Source organism: Callithrix jacchus, chromosome 15 (genome assembly GCF_049354715.1).
Source record: "Callithrix jacchus isolate 240 chromosome 15, calJac240_pri, whole genome shotgun sequence".
Taxonomy (NCBI): domain Eukaryota; kingdom Metazoa; phylum Chordata; class Mammalia; order Primates; family Cebidae; genus Callithrix; species Callithrix jacchus.
The window spans coordinates 10,138,164-10,144,445 of NC_133516.1; the positions used below are offsets into that span (position 1 = coordinate 10,138,164).

A 6,282-nucleotide genomic window follows, 5' to 3' on the forward strand; every position below is an offset into this window, starting at 1 on the left:
ACTCATGGTCTACTGTGGGACAGGCAATTGCATACCTTGTCTCTCTTTTCTTGTCACCTCTGCAAGCTAGGCATGATTATCTTTCCTTTTATAGATTTGGAAACTGAGGCTCAGAGAACTTGAGTCATTGGGCCTATAAATGTGTAATGCCAAAGAACCCACATCTGACTGAAAAATGATATTGATTCAATCATCGGTATCATGATTTGACCATAAACACAAATGCTACAGCCTACTTGATTATTTTTTTATTTTTATTTTTATTTTTGAGACAGAGTTTTCACTCTTGTTACCCAGGCTGGAGTGCAATGGCACGATCTCAGCTCACCGCAACCTCCGCCTCCTGGGTTCGTGCAATTCTCCTGCCTCAGCCTCCTGAGTAGCTGGGATTACAGGAACGCGCCACCATGCCCAGCTAATTTTTTTATATTTTAGTAGAGACGGGGTTTCACCATGTTGACCACGATGGTCTCGATCTGTTGACCTTGTGATCCACCAGCCTCGGCCTCCCAAAGTGCTGTGATTACAGGCTTGAGCCACCGCGCCCGGCCCTTGATTATTTTTCAGTGGTCTGTTCAGGTCCAAGTAGTCTACAAGCCTCCCTTCTCATACTGAGATTTCCCTTCCCTTCCTTCTTTACTCCTTCCTTTCACCCATTTCATTTTCATTCTTTCTCTATTGTTAAAAAATATCTTTTAAACAAAGAGAAGCAACATTTAAATTTAAGGACAGCAACAGGTGACTTCATTCATTCTCCTCTACTCTGTAGCCTCCCAAAGAGAACCCTTGCTCTTTTCAGAAAGTTAGGCAGCTACAACTTTTCTATTTTAACTCAGGTTATATATAAGACTTTTGCTTACTAATGGAAAGAGGGAACAAAGGAGACTAACACTAATTGATACCATTCCAAAAAAAAAAAAAGCAACAACAACAAAAAAACCTTTGTTAAGGAAGATTTTAAACAAATAAGAACAGAATAGTATAATGAACCCCCAAGTACCCATCACCTCTGCTTCAAGTCATGAACACTTTTTTTTTTTTTTGAGATGGAGTTTTGCTCTTGTTGCCCAGGCTGGAGTGCAACGATATTATCTGGGCTCACTGCAACCTCTGAGCCCCGGGTTAACTCATTCTCCTGCTTCAGCCTCCCAAGTAGCTGGGATTATAGGCGCCCACCACCACAGCTGGCTAATTTTTTGTATTTTTAGTAGAGACAGGGTTACATCATGTTGGCCAGGCTGGTCCTGAATTCCTGACCTCAGGTGATCCACCAGTCTCAGCCTCACAAAGTGCTGGGATTACAGGTGTGAGCCACTGTACCTGGCCCGAGAACACATTTATTCTATCTAAATCCCCCATTCTTCATCCCATGTTATTTTGAAGCAAATTCCAGGCAACTTATCATTTTATCTGTCAATAACCATGTATCCCTAAGAAAAGAGGTCTTCAAAAATCCATAATACCATTACCATCTATTAACAAAGTAATAATTCTTTAATATCATCAAATGCCTAGTCGATGCTTAATATTCAATTGCCTCAGAACTGTTCTATTGTTTTCCTATTTTATTTGAATCAGTATCCAAATGAAGTTCCCATGTTATGATTTGTTGATAGGTCTTTTAAGCTTTTTAATCTATTGGTCTCGCTCTCTTTTTCTTCATGCAATGTAATTTTTTTTTTTTTTTTTTTGAGACAACAGAGTATTGCTCTATTACCCAGGCTGGAGTGCAGTGGAGCCATCTTGGCTCACTGCAACCTCTGTGTCCTGGATTCAAGTGATTCTCCTGCCTCAGCCTCCTGAGTAACTGGGATTACAGGTGTGCCCCACCACGCCTGGCTAATTTTTGTATTTTTAGTAGAGATGGGGTTTCACCATGTTGGCCAGGCTGGTCTTGAACTCCTGACCTCAAGTGATCTCCCTGCCTTGGCCTCCCAAAGTGCTAGGGTTGCAGGCATGAACCACCGCACCCAGCACAGACAATGTAACTTATTTGTTGAAGAAACGGGATCATTTGGCCTGTAGCATTTCCACAGTCTGGATTTTGTGAATTATATCTCTGTGGTGGACTTAATATATTTCTCAATCTTCTATCTGTTTTTCCTATACCTTGCTATTTGCATGTAGAGGCTTGACTAGATTCGAATTTTATTTTGGCATGATTATTTTATGGGTGGTGTTTGGCTTTTCCCTGGGAGCACGTATTGAGTAGCTGTCTCCTTTTCGTGATATTAGCACTTGTTGACAATCTTTGCCTACTAATTCATTAGTGGCCTCAAAATGGTGATACTTGGATTCTATCATTTCTTCTTCATTTATTACTGTATGCAATATATACATTTATTAGCTAGAATACTTGTGTAAAGGGAAACTCATGCTTATCTATTATATAACTGCTATCATATACTGGACATTTTATGTATAAAATTTTATAAGTCGGAGTGCTAATAATTTGTCAGCCATTGTCCCATAAAATCCTTAGGCATCTCCATCCTTTTTGTCTTGACTTCCTCTTTCCTCCTTCCTCCAATTTCCTCTTTTCCCCGCTTTGGATTTGTTTCTGCAAGGAAACGTCACATCCGTGATCACTCCAAGGTCGTGAGAAAAGCTGGAAATTAGGAATACGCAGAAATTAAGTTGGAGTGGTATTGTCCTTTTGGCTGTTTAAGAAAATGGAGCATTTCCCATCAACATTTACCACATGCACTGAATTTACTGGTGATGTACCTAAATTGGTCCAGTTTTATTGGAATCCCTGAGATTCAGAAGATAAAGCTCATTCTGAAATGCATGTGTTCAATTTTGCCTTCTATGAGGTGACTCATTATTGCTTTCAGCCCACTTAGGAAGTTTGCAAGTAGACTACTAAGCTTGTTGTTTTTCAAAGGTTGAAATTGGTATTTTACTGCTATATGTACAATACAAGATGCCATCCAATGTTAAACTAAAGAATGCTGTGATTTTCCACAGAGTGCTCTTGGTCCTCAGAAGCTTGGGTAGTTAAAAAATTCATGTGGATTGTTGGCTCAGGCTTTGTTTAATAGGGGAGACCCAGAGGTGGCTAGAAGGGACCTTTTTTAGGCAAAATAACTTTCAGAAAACAGCAGGGCACCTCAAGCCTCAGCTGGGTGAAAGTGCTTCCCTCAGATGTGCTGACCAGTTCAGGACAGAGGAATCTGTCTCCTTGAGGTGAGCCCAAAGCAGAGAACTTCGGGAAAGGATCCTGGACTCATGGTCAGGCAGCAGAGTTGGTTCAAGCTCTGGGTCAGCTGCTTCTTTTTTTTTTCCTTTTTTTGAGAGGGAGTTTCTCTCTTGTTACCAAGGCTGGAGTGCAATGATGCGATCTCGGCTCACCGCAACCTCCGCCTCCTGGGTTCAGGCAATTCTCCTGCCTCAGCCTCCTGAGTAGCTGGGATTACAGGCACGTGCCACCATGCCCAGCTAATTTTTTGTATTTTTAGTAGAGACAGGGTTTCGCCATGTTGACCAGGATGGTCTCAATCTCTTGACCTCGTGATCCACCCGCCTCGGCCTCCCAAAGTGCTGGGATTACAGGCTTGAGCCACCGCGCCCGGCAAGCCTACAGCACCCGGTATTCCCAGGCGGTCTCCCATCCAAGTACTAACTAGGCCCGACCCTGCTTAGCTTCTGAGATCAGACGAGATTGGGTGCGTTCAGGGTGGTATGGCCAAAGCCTGCTTCTTTAAAGAGGATTCTAAGGCCGGGTGCAGTGATTAACACCTGTCAGCCCAGCACTTTGGGAGGCTGAGGCAGGTGGATCACCCGAGGTCAGGAGTTCGAGACCAGCCCAACCAATATGGTAAAACCCCGTCTCTACTAAAAATATAAAAATTAGCCGGACATGGTGCACACCTTTAATCTCAGCTACTCAGGAGGCTGGGCAGGAGAATTGCTTAAACTCGGGATACGGAGGTTACAGTGAAATGAGCTCACATCACTGCACTCCAGCCTGGGTGATAGAGCAAGATTCCCTCTCAAAAAAAAGAGGGGGGAGTGTGGATTCTAGGTAAGACTTGAATAGCTCTGTGCCTCAGTTTCTTCATTTGTCAAATGACAATGAATATGAGCACATAGCCCCTTGCTACTGCCCCAGGATTGTTGTGAAAATTAACCAAAATAATGCCAGTATTTTGAATGGCTTAAAGCGCTAATCAATGAAAAAATATTTCAATTCACATTTATTTCTTTTAATGGTAAAAAAAAAGCGCATCATTTTATTTTATTTTATTTATTTTTTTAAAAAGACGAGGTTTCACCATGTTGGTCAGGATGGTCTTGAACTCCCGACCTCAGGTGATCCTCCCACCTTGGCCTCCAAAGTGCTTGGATTACAGGCGTGAGCCACCAAGCCTGGCAAAAGTGTCATTTTATTAAAATAAGATGTTAAGAAGGTAAGATTTAAAAATTTTTTTTAAACACCTTGTTTTAATTTTGCATATTATTTTTGGTCACTGTACATATATCATATTTTTGCAGACTTGAAGTCATCTTACAATATTATCATATTTATTTTTCTTTAATAGCTTAACTATTATGAATATGGTCCTGGGTTACTGCATCATCTTTATAATTGTTATTTATTTGTTATTACCATGGTTGAACATTTAATTGATCTCACGTTAGGATGTGAAACTGCCAGGAACATCTTTGTGCATGAATTACATCCTTAGGATAAATTCCCTGGGGTATGATGAATGAATGAAAATATATGGACGTTTTTATGGCTCTTAATAGATTTTGCCATATTGCTTTCCAAAGGTTAGTAACAATGAGTCTGACATGAGCAATGAATGTGTGTCATTTTAAAAGATCATTTTAAATCAATTATTCACCAGTCATATGTGAAGGCATGTCCTAGGGTTCCTGTCTGCCAGGACCTTACAATTCTGACTCATTCATTCATAAGAAATAAGTAAATAAACAAGAAGACTGTGAGTGCTGACCAAATGAGAGGCTCTGTTAAGATTCTAGAAAAACTGGTGGATAATTGCTGTTGTATGTGGTATTTGCTTGCCATTTGATTTTACAGATCTAGTGATATTTTCTCAAGTTTTCTGGAACATACAGAGAAACCAAGAAATATTGTATTATCTGGAATCATTCATAAAAAACTTCCATAGAAGTAGGATTTTTTTTTCTCATGCTGGTTTTCAGAAACTTTTTTTTTTTTAAATCAATCAAGGTCATTTTGCTTTGTTTTCTTCTTGGCTGTCAGTTAGATAGGTAATGCTTCAAAAGCATGCCTGAACTCTGAGTAGATGTTAATATGTATGACTTCCAACTACGGAATTACAATAACATTTATCATCTGTGCGCGTAGATCTTTCATCTTTTCAGATCTCTTTAATGTGTGTGTGAATGTCTGATTTGATCCTCACAATCATCTCATGAGATGGGCCGAGATGGCATTAGACTCCATTTGACTGATGAGGAACTGAGGTACAAGGAGGCTTGCCTAAGATAGCATCACTCTCAGGATTGGCCTGTCTCTCAGCTCCTGGCTCTTTCCATTGAACTGTATATACCCAAGGATATTTCTTTTTTTTTTTTTTAAATTGCATTTTAGGTTTTGGGGTACATGTGAAGAACATACAAGATTGTTGCATAGGTACACACATGGCAGTGTGATTTGCTGCCTTCCTCCCCATCACCTATATCTGGCATTTCTCCCCATGCTCTCTCTCCCCAACTCTGCAACCCCTGCTGTCCCTCCCCTATTTCCCCCCAACAGACCCCAGTGTGATGCTCCCCTCCCTGTGTCCATGTGTTCTCATTGTTCAACACCCACCTGTGAGTGAGAACATGCGGTGTTTGATTTTCTGCTCTTGTGCAGTTTGCTGAGAATGACAGTTTTATTCTTAAGTGTATACAATCTTCCTATCTCAGCCTTCAAAGTCCTGGGATTACAAGTGTGAACCTCAGTGCTCTTCCGGTTTGTCTTTTAAGAAGGCATTCTCGCGCAGTAGTATAGGCTTCTTCTTCGTAAGAGTACTGGGATGAAGGACCTTCTTTAGTTCATGTGATGACAATAGTTACCCTGTGTTTAGTAGCTAAAATGTATCAGGCATTTCTTACTGTTTTATTTCTTATTATAACTCTGTGAAACAGGAGGTGTTATCCCTCACCACGTTACGAGGAAGAACATTGCAGTTCAGAAAAGCAAAGAAGCTAGCAGGTGGCAGAGCTGGACTTGAACCCAAATCTGGCTCAAGTTGAGTCAAATGACCTTTCGTGTGTACCACTCACGAAACAGCTTTCTTC

At 40.9% G+C, this 6,282-nt stretch overlaps 1 pseudogene; it reads right to left on the minus strand.

Annotated features, from left to right (window-relative positions):
- Positions 1–3,577: 3,577 nt before the first annotated feature.
- Positions 3,578–3,696, minus strand: LOC118148240 (5S ribosomal RNA; annotated as a pseudogene).
- Between the last annotated feature and the right edge of the window lie 2,586 nt (positions 3,697–6,282).